Genomic DNA, 13,679 nt, shown 5'->3' with positions numbered 1-13,679 from the left:
GATCTGCCAATGCCAATGTTCAGCGGGGAAGCAATTACAGCAGCCAGACCTTCCGCCTTCTGCACCTAGTAATGACCATGGGTCCATACTCCCAAAGGGTTAAAGAATAGGAAAGCTATCAGGGGATGGGATGGGATATAGATTTCTGGTGGTGGGAATTGTATGGAGTTGTACCCCTCTTATCCTATGGTTTTATCAGTGTTTCCTTTTCTACAAATGAAAATCTTTAAAATTAAAGAAAACGAAAGCAAAGACAGAAAGAAGAAGAGAGGTGAAAGATACCACCGCATCAGGACCTTTGCACAGTGCAGTGACAGTTGGGCTGGAACCTGGGCCATGTGTCCAGCCAAAAAGGAACTATTCAATATGAACTCTACACAAAATGTTCTTATGCCTCATAGTTCCCATCTTGATAAATCTGTCAAGTTACATGAAAATATTAGCACAGGGAAGCCTTTCCACAAATCCCTGTGTGGAACTAACCACTTGATCAAATTTAAAAGACCATCTTTACACCTTTGTTTTAAAATTTAATGCAGCATTCATGGCTATATTCCCATTACCTGGAAGAATGCCTGACATATAATACATGGTCAATAAATATTGGTTGAATAAGTGAATTGAATTTTAATGATTTATATAAAACTTCTGTCTCTTTAGAGACACTGGACTCCTAAAAAATAGTGAACAAGCTATTTGCCTAAAGTGCTGAGCTAGTTACTATGAAATCTTGAGTTTTATTATACTCCTATGTTCATTTTCAGATATTAAAAATCTTGCTGCTATTTAACATGGAAACTTCAACCTTCTATTCAATCAAACTTTTTCACTTCCTGTCACAATCCTTGGCAAGATCTAGACTTCTAAGATTAAAGAGAAAAACAGATCATGCTTTGTGTTAACTCTCTTTTGAAATTCAGTATTCACTACATTTTCACATTTATTATCCTGCCTGTTCAAGGGGTAAGCTCAAAAGGGGAGTGAGAAAGGACATGGTGTCAAAAAAAAAAGTAGATTTCAATAGTTTCATTTTTATTTATTTTTTAGATGGAATACACTTTTTAAAGTTCTCTTTTTTGTTTGTATTTTTAGTATCTTTATTTATTGGATAGAGACAGTAAGAAATCAAGAGTGAAGGGGGAGATAGAAAGACACCTGCAGCACTGCTTCACCACTTGCAAAGCTTTCCCCCTGCAGGTATAGACAGGGGGGTTTGAATCCAGGTCCTTGCAGACTGTAACATGTGTGCTCAGCCAGGATTTAATTCTCTCAAGCAGCTGGACTTCCAGATGCTGACTTTTTCAATCATGAGATACTGTGTAGTCTCTTTTGAGATGTTGCTCACCTGACTTAGAACTTGGGACTGTTATGAGGAAGTACCAAAGACTGGCTAACTTGTACAAGAAACATTTATTTATCAAAGATATGGAGGTTACCATGTCAAAATCAAGTCACCAACAGACTCACTGAGTCAGAAAAATTATATTTCTTGGTTTAAATATGACCATCCTTTCACAGTCATAACTGTTATTGGTTAGTATTTATACCAGTGAATAAATATACTTGTGACACAAATAGTTCTGTGTGGAGGATATATTTTTTTAAATATCAATGTATTTATTGGAAAGAGACAGAAACAGATAATTTAAAAGGAAAGAGGGAGATACAGAGAAAGAGATATATAACTATAGCACTGCTTCACTGATGCTATAGTTTCCCCTTGCAGGCCCTGGTGGGGACTTGAATTCTGGCCCTTAGACAATACAATGTGTATCACTACCCAGCAGGATGATATAATTTTGATATATTTTATCTTGCAGTGTACCTTTTAACTGGTTAGTTTGCCCTGTAGTAGAGAATGGAATACAAGTACAAACTTCTGATAAGTCCAAAGAAATTTCTATTATTTATTTCTCCCTCATCTATTTATTTAAATATTGAATATGGATGACAAGCACCGGTCTATTATTTTGGGCCACTTAGCATAACTTCTCCCCCCATTGGCTTTATTTTTTTCCATTTGGCAAATTGTAAAATGAAGATATTTATGGAGCTTTCTCTGGGACAATCTATGGTGCACCTATGTGGTGTTGGGCTTGAATCTTTGTTTTCACACATAGTAGGTATGTGCTCTTTAAGTTAACTATCTCATAACCTCCTGATCCCTTTTCTTATATACTTTTTTTCTTTTGGGTTAGAGCATTCCTAAAGCCCTGAAAGCTTTCCTCCATAGTTTAAAAAAATATGGGTGTACCTGGTTGAGTGTACATATAACTAACTGCACAAGGACCCAGGTTCAAGCCCCTCGTCCCTATCGGCAGGGGAAAAGTTTCATGAGGGGTGAAGCTGGTCTGCAAGTGTCTTTCTCTCTCCCTCTCTATCTTCCCACTCCCCTTTCCATTTTTTCTCTCTCTCCAGTAATAAATAAATATATATATATATATATATATATATATATATATATATATATGTATATTAAAAATAACCTACACATTACACATTTGACCATGGGGTTTTCCATCCATTTCATCTTAGATGTTTACTGGAAACCTAAAACACCATTAAATAATCTATGTACATTTGTTATTTATTTATTTATTTATTTTTATTCTTTAACCACCAGGGTTTCTCTGGGGCTTCTCAACTTGTGAAAGTCCACAACTCCCAATAGATGCTTCCCTCACACCCCAAATAAAGGTTGTGAGAGACAGAATGAGGAGAGAAGCTTACCCTTTTGCATAATGCTACTATGTAGGGGTCATGGACATGAGCCTTGCGCATTTTAAATGTTTGCTCTGTGGGGTGAGCCATTTCCTGATCCTGTCAATAGATATTTTTAAGATTGAAACCAGACTTAGACCCAATTTTCAAACTACATTTTCATTTAAAAGATTCTATATCTGGAGTGGGGGCTGGGAGATAACAGTGGATTAAGTGCATATGGCATGAAGCACAAGGACTAATACAAGGATCCAGGCTCCAACCCCCGGCTCCCCACCCACAGTGGGATCGATTTATAAGTGGTGAAGTAGGAAAAAAAAAGGTTCTATATTTAGAAAAGGAGTTATACATTTATGATGTTCTTCATTTTTATTTGTATTTAGTGGATTAATTTGTATTCATTATTCATACCAGTGAATTCATTTAATTCAGCTTATGATGAGGTAAAGAGGGAGACATTGCATTAAATACACTAGCTTCCTGGTTTCTCTGTATAAGTTATTCTGTAGTCTTCTCAATTTCTTTCATAATGCAAGAGTTAGCACACCATACACAGCTGCATGCCTTCTTATCTAAGCAAAATTCTTAAAACTACTGAACAAAAATTTATCTTTTTCCTGCTTTCATACAGTTTCTGTAAACTAAATTAGCCTGTTTTATTATGTAAAAATCCCTTCTGATGAGTGAAATAGCTACTAATGAATAAAATGGTTAGCAATTAGATACAAAAAGTTGATAAAAATCTAAACTATCTGCTTTGAAAGTCAGTAAGACGATGGGCAAAATAGTAGTATGTCTCTTCAATCACAAGATTTATTTGTGGGGGCCAGGTGGTGGTACACCTGGTGGAGCGACATGTTATAGTGCAAAAGGAGCCGGGTTCGAGCCCCTGGCCCCCACCTGCAGGGGAAAAGCTTTGCGAATGGTGAAGCAGGGCTGCAGGTGTCTCTCTATCTCCTCCTTCCCTCTCGATTTCTGACTGTTTCTATCCAATAAATAAAGATAATAAAAAATATTTATTTGTGAAAATCTCTGTCAAACTAATGTTTTTCTTCATCTAGTATATATTCTAACATTTGTGTGAAGTATAAAAATTAGAATAGCCATGAAAAATAAGAAAACTAATTAGATGGAATACCCTCTCTGATAAAACAAAACTCAGAATGTTATAACAATTTAAAAAAGGACAGCACTGGAACAGGAATAAACTAATAGATAAATAAATGGACATATGAAAATCCAAGGCACTTTAAATGAATGCATAATAAAAATTCCACTTCAGGCCAGTTAAAATTAAGTGTTTAAAATTCTGTAACAAGATACAGTAGAACAATTAGCTACAAATTCAAGGAAGTACACACACAGAAATCATACAGAATATACTTAACTATATATCTTCAGAGTTTTTTTTTACTAGAAAATACATTCTAGTTTAATAAAATCTTAAATTGGAAGTAATAAAAAGAATAAATATGTGCTTAAATAGCTCATGACAAAATAATCTTAATAATAATGCAAGGCATATTGTCTTCATAGATGGGTACAAAATACCAAAAAGTCGGGGGTCGGATGGTAGTGCAGCGGGTTAAGCGCATATGGCGCAAAGTGCAAGGACCAGCGTAATTACGGTCCTGCTTTGAGCTCAGGCTCCCCACTTGCAGAGGGGCCGCTTCATGGGCAGTGAAGCAGGGCTTCAGGTGTCTATCATTCTCTCCCACTCGCTGTCTCCCCTCCTCTCTCGATTACTCCCTGTCCTATCCAACAACAACAGCATTGACAATAATAGTAATAAGAACAACAACAACGACAACAAAATGGGAAAAATGGCCTGCTCTAGCAGCAGTGGATTCATAGTGCAGGCACGGAGCACCAGTAACACTAGAGGCAAAAAAAAAAAAAAAAAAAAAGGCTCTTGAAGAAAGGGAAAATTGATAAATAAGTGTACATAAAAATACCCCAATTTCTCAGCAGCAAATACAATAAATAAATAAATAAATGCTCAGGGACCAGGTGGTGGTGCACCTGTCTGAGTGCACATGTTATAATGTGCAAGGACTCTGCAAGCCCCTAGTCCCCAGCTGGAGGAGGAAAGCTTCACAAGTGGTGAAGCAGTGTGGCTGGTATTTCTCTGTCCTTCTTCCTTTCTATCTCCCCTTTCCCTCTGGATTTGTGACTCTCTACATTTAATAAATAAATAAAATTAATAAAAAATTAAATAAATGGTCTAAAAGTAATAATAATTGGATATATATATCAGAAAAATTATTTTAATGTATAAATATAAATGTCACAAACCAGCAATAAAAGTCTAAAGGTTGAATAAAAAATTAAGTTGGGCTATGAAAAAACAATTTCTAACACTGACGTCTAAATAGCTCTAAATACACAAAAAACAGTCAACCTTATGCTAATTTAAAACAGTGAGCTACTTTTTTCAACACTGAAATGAATGAAAATAAAAACTAATGAATATAGTCAGTATTGGAGAGAATATGACAACAGACACCGATATGCTATTGATGTATATGACAGAAATACATTTTTAAAAAACAATGTGGTATGCCTAGCACAACTGTAAATGTGAATCACCTCTAAATTAGCTTTTATGCAGATAAGATTTAACGGTCCATATTTAGACATTTATCTGATGCACTCATGTATAATAATGCTTAATATTAACAATAACTGCCAAAAACACATGTGCTCAGCATTAACACACCATATTTAAGTTCCTATAGTTTACCACTAGAATATTATAAAGCAACATGGAATACTACACATAACAACTAGAAAATGCAGGTAGCAAAATAACAGAGACAGAATGGAAGTGACTATGCAAAAATATTATAAAATAACAAAGGATTAAGCCTATGCTGATAATGGTGTATTATTCTGGAAATGGAATTAGAGACAAAAGAGGCAGAACAGTTTACTTTCATTTTGCACATACCTATAGTGTGATGATTTTTTGCATTGAAAATGTGTCATAGGTTAGCTCAACTGCCAAATGATGTTGATATAGCTATAACTATTCTTAACTATTTGTAAACCCGAAGACAGCAGGAACCTTCCTCTTTCTCTAGAAAGCCCATATTTCTCTCAGTCCTGAAACCTCTAGGGTGAGGTTCACTTTCCTGCAGGCTTCTCACAATTCAGATCAACTATACTGCATCTGCTGATTCCAACCCAGTCAATGCAACTAGTACTACCTTGGCATGTATCACTTCAGACTGCATCCAGAGACAACAGGCATAGAATATTAACCCTTCAGCTTCACTACTCTGGTGCTGGTGGATAGATTTCCTCTTCCCTGTGGCCTTCTGGGAAAAGATTGCTCCCCCAGCTGGGGGTGGCTGTAGTGGATTAAAGCCTTTAACTTTTTCTTTTTCTTTTTTTTTTTTTTTTAATAAAATGGCAAGACTTTGAAAAAAAAAAAAAAAAAGAACTTTCCTAGCTCATAGGAATCCTTAATTCCACTTTGGGTGGTGTACTTTTTTTTTTTTTTCCTCCTCCAGGGTTATTGCTGGGCTCGGTGCCTGCACTATGAATCCACCGCTCCTGGAGGCCATTTTTTTCACCCTTTTGTTGCCCTTGTTGTAGCTTCATTGTGGTTATTATTATTGCCCTTGTTGACGCAATTCGTTGTTGGATAGGACAGAGAGAAATGGAGAGAGGAGGGGATGACAGAGAAGGGGAGAGAAAGACAGACACCTGCAGACCTGCTTCACCGCCTGTGAAGAGACTCCCCTGCAGGTGGGGAGCCGGGGGCTCGAACCGGGATCCTTACGCCGGTCCCTGCGCTTTGCGCCACATGCGCTTAACCCACTGCGCCACCGCCCAACCCCCCGGGTGGTGTACTTCTTAACAAACGTCAAAATCTAGATATAGACCAGGGTCCATGAGATAGTGCATATGTACATGCAACCAGAATTTGGGGGAAAAACATATACCATAAAACAAAAGTACACAATAGTTTGCAGTGAGTCGATAAATTCAGCAAGCAAGTAGAAATTCTTAAAATGACACCATATAGTACCTAATCAAATAGTTTCTACTTAGACCTAGATACCCTTCTCACCTACCTTCTCTTGCATCTCCCTCAGTCACTCCAAAGCTAATGTCAGACAAAGTAAGGACTACAAAAGCTGAATAAAGGCAAGAGACTGGCATACTTTAATGATGACTCTTTAGTCACTACCAGGCCCTAGTCTGGGAGTCCTGGGATTCCCATACAGACATGATGGGCCTAGACCTCTAACAGATCTCTTACACTACTATCACTGGCCATCTCCATCAGGAACCCTATTGGACCTGGCCCTCAATGTGGATCAACATGGGTGGGAAGTGTTCTACTCTCTGAAGCGAGTTTGGATAGCATACTCTACCTATGACCCCATGATGATGGATCCTGAAATCGAGGCAGGCTGGAATGTTCCTTGCCTTGGCCATGGACTGCGAGCTCAGATCTACAGGGATGCAGAGGTTACATTGGCTCCTGTGCTGACTATGTGCCACAGATCAAATCGATGGGGTTTATAATCAACAATATTTATATACTTTCCCCATATTTGGGAGCTACTCGCTTCCCTGATCCAGTTTCTGGTTCTTTTTCCAACTATGTCACCAAACCCCCCAGACAATAACTTAGGTCACCTGCATATGAGTTGTCAGGCGCAGGCAAAAACTAGTAGGGTCATGGGCCCTTTGGAATATACCTAAAATGGGCCTACTAGCTTTTTACAAAACAGAGACCCCCAATCTTCATCCACAATATCCCAGCCTTTAGGCTCATGAGTAGTCAACATTTTGTTCACTTTATATCATAACTCTTTTTCAGTCACAAGGTTTCAGATGCTACCATGATGCCAACCAGACTTCCCAGGCAGCTGACCCCACCAATGTGTCCTGGAGCCCCACTTCCTCAGGTTCCTGCCCCACTAGAGAAAGAGAGAGGCAGGCTCGGAGTATGGATCAACTGTCATTGCCTATGTTCAGTGGGGAAGCAATTACAGAAGCAGACCTTCCACATTCTGCACTTCATAATGACTCTGGGTACATGCTCCCAGAGCATTAAAGAATAGGAAAGCTCTCAGGGGAGGGGATAGGATAAGGAGTTCTGGTGATGGGAATTGTGTGAAGTTGTACCCCTCTTATCCTATGGTTTTGTAAGTGTTTCCATTTTATAATAAATTTTTTTTAAAAATCACATAAAGGGAGTCGGGCTGTAGCGCAGCGGGTTAAGCGCAGGTGGCACAAAGCACAAGGACCGGCATAAGGATCCCGGTTCGAACCCCGGCTCCCCACCTGCAGGGGAGTCGCTTCACAGACGGTGAAGCAGGTCTGCAGGTGTCTTTCTCTCCCCCTCTCTGTCTTCCCCTCCTCTCTCCATTTCTCTCTGTCCTATCCAACAATGACGACAACAACAATAATAACTACAATAATAAAACAAGGGCAACAAAAGGGAATAAATAAATAAAATAAAATATTAAAAAAAAACCAAAAAAAAACTTTTAAAAAAATCACATAAAACACAAAGAAACTTAGGTAAACAAAATCTTGTGGAAAACAATGCATCTTATGTAGAGCATAAGATCTATAATATGGTGCTGTGTGGCGTATTATAATTGAAACTGGAAATCTGTCCAAAAAAACTATAATCTCAGAAGCACTACATTGCAGGTCAGCAATTAATTCATATATGCATGAAGCCAGAATGAATAATACCTTGTCATCTTTATCCAAAATAGATTAATCCTAGGAACAAATTTCTTCTGTCTTATCAACTCTGAGAATGGCAGGTCTTTCTGGAAAAATTCACCCTAATTATGAAACAGGGAGGTCTGTGTGTGAATATTTGCAGAACTAATTGTTATACTTGGTGACATACTTTAACAGTTATTGGTTCCACTATTTATCTTCCAACGCTGCTGGGGATATTATGTGAAACAACAAATGTGAAAATGTTGTCAGAGGGTATGTTCAAGGTAATTATTATTGTTCAAGTGTTGGCTTAAGGCATAAAACATCACCATAAGTAATAACCATGAGTTTTGAAAATTGTAGCTACTAAATTAAAGAATGACTGCTTTTCAGCCCCTTAAGCTGATAAAGTATATATATGCATAGACTTAAGTAGAGATATATATATATAAAACTTTGATAAAGGCAGCATTGTGGAGGAGTAAAACTGGCTGTCTCTCTGGAAGGCAACTTGGTAAAAATATGTTAAGATATCTGAAACTAAGCAGAGCACATCGACAAGTACTCTTTCTAAGAATGTACCTGAATGGGAGCCAGGCTCTGGCACAGCAGGTTAAGTGCACATGGCGCAAAGCACTATGGTCTGAGTAAGGATCCTGGTTCAAGTCCATGGCTCCCCACCTTCAGGAGAGTCACTTCACAGACAGTGAAGCATGTCTGCAAGTATCTGTCTTTCTCTCTCCTTTTCTGTCTTCCCCTCCTCTCTCCATTTCTCTCTGTCCTATCCAACAGCAATGACAGTAACAACAACAACAATAATAACAGCAACAAGGATGATAAACAACAAGGGCAACAACAAAGGAGAAAAATAATAAATAAATAAAAAATAATGCACCTCAAGGAACTAATGTATTAAGTATTCCATTTAAACAGGTATGATGTAAGAAATTAAATGTGAGAGAAGAGAAAACAGTAAAACATTTGTTAGATAATTATTCATAATTAATGACATCATTCAACCTATTAAAAAGAACTCGGGTAACATTGGTGAAGTTGACTTTCCAGGGAAGTCAGGATGAAATCATAGTAACAACTGCAACTTGGTGGCTGAAAGGTGCTAAGATATAAAGTAGAATAAAGTGTTTACTAAACAGGAACCAAAAACTAGTACAGAACAGATGAGAATAGGAAATTTAGTGTTGAAATAAACTAGGAAGTCTATTTTAGGTATGTTCCTAGGGCCCCATGACTTTAGTAATTTTTGCTTGAGTTTGATAGATGACATGAAGGTGGATAAAAATATTGTCTATGAATTTGGTGTCAGAGTTGAGAATATAGCTAGAAAGTTGGATTAGGGCAGAGTAGCTCCCAAATTTGAAGAAAGTATATAAATAAAATTAACTGTTTAATCACCAATGTGTTCCAGAACACCTGTTCAGAACCCTATCACATTAGGGAAAGATAGAAATAGGCTGGGGGGCGGGCAGTATAGATTGACCTGCCAATGCCTATGCCCAGTGGAGAAACTAATACAGAAGCCAGAAATCCTACCTTCTGCAACCCATAAAGAATTTCGGTCCATACTTCCAGAAGGAAATGTTAGGTGAAGATGACCAGAGAACTCAAATTCCATCAGGACGAAGAGAGAGAATGTTGATATGCATGAGACCCCTTCTGTTTCATTTGGTTTAAATCCCCCCTGCTTAACACTATTCTATTTACATAACCACTTCATTCTATTTACATAACCACTGTTAACAAGTTCCACCCTCCCTCCAGGGCATTTGTGGTTCAGTGATAGGATTCTCACCTAATCTGCCCCCTCTTTGTCCCACTCTGATTTTCACCAGTCACTTTTCTCTCCACCCTCTCTATGTCACATCCTGTTTCCACCCTACTTGGGAAGTATATATAAAGACAGCATTGTGAGTTTTAGAGTACTTTACCTTGAGTTTAGCTTAGCTCGTCTTAGATTGTGCTGCGTCCTGCATGAATAAAGAGATACTGCCTACAGCTCAACCATGAGTCCCTGGTCGTCTGTTACCCGCCTGTGAAGCCAGCCCAGCAAAAACAACCTAACCCGTCGAAAACAACAAGAGGAGAAAAAGAAGGACATTCAGAAGTAGCAGTAGGTATAATGTGACTTAGAAAGAAAGGGAAGGCAGGACCATAGAAAAAAGGGCAAGTGTATAGAGATATAGAAAATTATAGAAATAATAGTCAACTCACATCTTTTACCTTGGGAGAACTATAACAGTTTCCAATGAGGACACAGGACTCTGGTGGTGGGGATGGTGCAAAATTATACCACCATTATCTAATAATGATATAAATCAATGTTAAGTCACTAATAATTTTTAAAAGAATTCTGGAGGAAATGATAAAATATACATGCAATGCCATTAAACAAAATGTTATACAAAATATACAGGCATTACTTAATTTTGCTTAAAAACTCTTGTTTTTATTTAGCCATTAAAATTTTTAAGGGGGAGCCAGCAAAATAACTCACTTGGGTAGTACGCATGGCCCAGGTTTATCAAAAAAAACAACAACAAAAAAACTGTGCTGGGGTTCCCCAGATACCATGAAACAAAGTTTTGTTTGTATCTCAATGTTGAAAAATGAACTTCACTACACCATTAGTAGTGACAGAAAAGAAGAATATGGAGTGGTAAACTCAGTGTACTTCTCACAGTGAAGTTCTGCCAGAAGTCTCCTTTTCTGTGCTTAATCTCCCATGGGAGAATTGTTTTATTATTTTTTAATTTTTTAAATATTTATTTATTTATTCCCTTTTGTTGTCCTTGTTGTCTTATTGTTGTTATTATTGTTGTTGTTGATGTCATCATTGTTCGATAGAGAGAAATTGAGGGAGGAGGGGAAGACAGAGATGGGGAGAGAAAGATAGACACCTGCAGACCTGCTTCACTGCCTGTGCAGCGACTCCCCTGCAGGCGGGGAGCTGGGGGCTGGAACCCAGTTCCTTATGCAGGTCCTTGCGCTTTGTGCCATGTGTGCTTAACCCGCTGCACTACTGCCCAACTCCCTATATCAGAATTGTTATCTCCAACTCCAGTGATTATATTATATTACATGTTTACTCTGAAAATCCTGACCTTACCCCATGAATATAGGAAAAATTAAGCAATATTAGATGAGACAGACTTTGTGTAAGCATGAAGGGCCTGTTGACCACTATTAGTGTTTATCTTGATATGGCCAAAACACACCCTGGAGGCTGGATGCAAAACTACAGAGACAACAGAGAATTTTTAGTATGTCTGGCATAATACATAGCTGTTAGTAATTAAGATAAATAGTTCATCAAAGAAATAACAGACATTCTAATCCATGAAACTGGGATTTCTCCAACACAGGTTTGAATCTAGCTCCCATTCCACTGAAGGAAGCCTTGTGCTGTGACATCTATCATCTATCTATCTAAAATAACAGTAACAAAGGGGTTTACATGGAAACTACATTGTTAATAATATATTTCACTGAGAATATCAGAAATTCATTTTGTCTTCTCTTGATGAATCTTTCTCAAATTTAAATTTATTTTTAATGAACACAATGTTAAAATACTGTTAAAATACTAAATTATTAATATATACTTCTGATAAATTACCAAAAGAACAAAAAAATCTAAAATGAGTTTAAAACTATGATTAATCAGTTCAATTTGTGCATAGTATGTCAGTACAGCACTTGATATTGCTAAGATATGCCCTATTTTAAGCAACCCCTTTTGTTCAGTACACAGTTCCTAGGATATTGACCATTGATTGAATATGATTTTCTACACTGTGTTATTTTAAATCTATATTTTATATTAAAAGTAGATATTATCAATTATATCTCTTCACATTTCAAATTAAACTTAGTTTTTTTTCATTATTAAAAGTAAAAAGGAACAAAAATGTGTACATAGTAAGGATTTATAATTTGTTGGCACTAAATACAATTTTATTAATTAGCTAAGCATATAGTTATATAGTAATCATGGCAGGTTACTATCAATTATCTTAAATTTTACTCAAGTTCTTGTGGTTGACACTGGAGGGAATAAAGGAATTAAATTTGCCTTTATTGAGTGCTTAATATACACTATAAATTATACTGGCTATTCTGCAAGTGTTGTAAGTAAACTTGTCCCCATTGTACAATGAAATCATCTGAGTGGATTTTATCTCCATGTCTAAGCATCTCTATGATTAAGATTTGTTTTCAATACAAGTAATATAAAAATAAATCTCTGATATAATAATTCACAATTTATATATTAAAATAAAACTTCAAATCATTCCACACTACTGGCTAAATACTCTTAAAGCATTGCTATTTTTGCTTTAAAATTAAATGATGAGTTTGATGTAGAGCAAATAATTTCTTCATATTCATAATGTCAACAAAATATTTCTAGTTTACTTCAAATAAACACACATGCCATCACACAACAAATAAAGTATCTGTATTGAAGACCATTTAACTAAATATCTACCATATGGTGGGAAATTTGCATACAGAATATATGAATATGCAACAAAAATTGGGTGAACTTCTGCAGTAAATCCTGCCATTATAAGATCATAACAAAAGAATTTACTTCATAGGATGAATCAATCCTTTCTAGAGAATGATTTCAAGGCATTCTTTTATATCAATCTAGTGGGCTTAATTTTTTAATATAGCTTAAATATGAGCACATTAAGCTTTAGGGAAGTTAAATATCTCTCCCAAAGCCAAATGCAATGAACACAAAACAAAACAAAACAAAACAAAACTGTTGGGTGTGTCCCTTCTCTTTGAAAGGAAGTTGCTTTTTTTTTTTTTGGTCCTATCATCTGAAAAATAAAGCTTAGTGTTTTATATGATTAGAGATTTCCAGTGACTCTCAACAGAGAGTTAAAATGTAAGAGCCTAGAATCTAGTGACTTGATCACCCTAGTTTCTTGAGTTAACAGACAGGGAAATAATTATGAGAGCATCAAAAAGAGAGTCTAGAGAAGTAGAGACATGGAAACAACAATATAGCCCTTGAAAACAGACAATTGTTGAATGTCAAAAGACAAACTAAAGCATCAAAGAATATTAGAATATATATATTAGAATATTAGACAACATTTTCAGACAAACTAAGAAAGCTAGAACTTCCTGGGTTTGTGAGAAACAAAAAAATACCTCACATATAAAGACTATTCCAAGAAAATAATGTCAAAGTAAAAATAACGTCATAAAAAATTGAAATCGGG

The sequence above is a fragment of the Erinaceus europaeus genome, chromosome 17 (genome assembly GCF_950295315.1).
Source record: "Erinaceus europaeus chromosome 17, mEriEur2.1, whole genome shotgun sequence".
In the NCBI taxonomy this organism is placed as follows: domain Eukaryota; kingdom Metazoa; phylum Chordata; class Mammalia; order Eulipotyphla; family Erinaceidae; genus Erinaceus; species Erinaceus europaeus.
Note: the sequence above shows the minus strand (reverse complement) of the source record.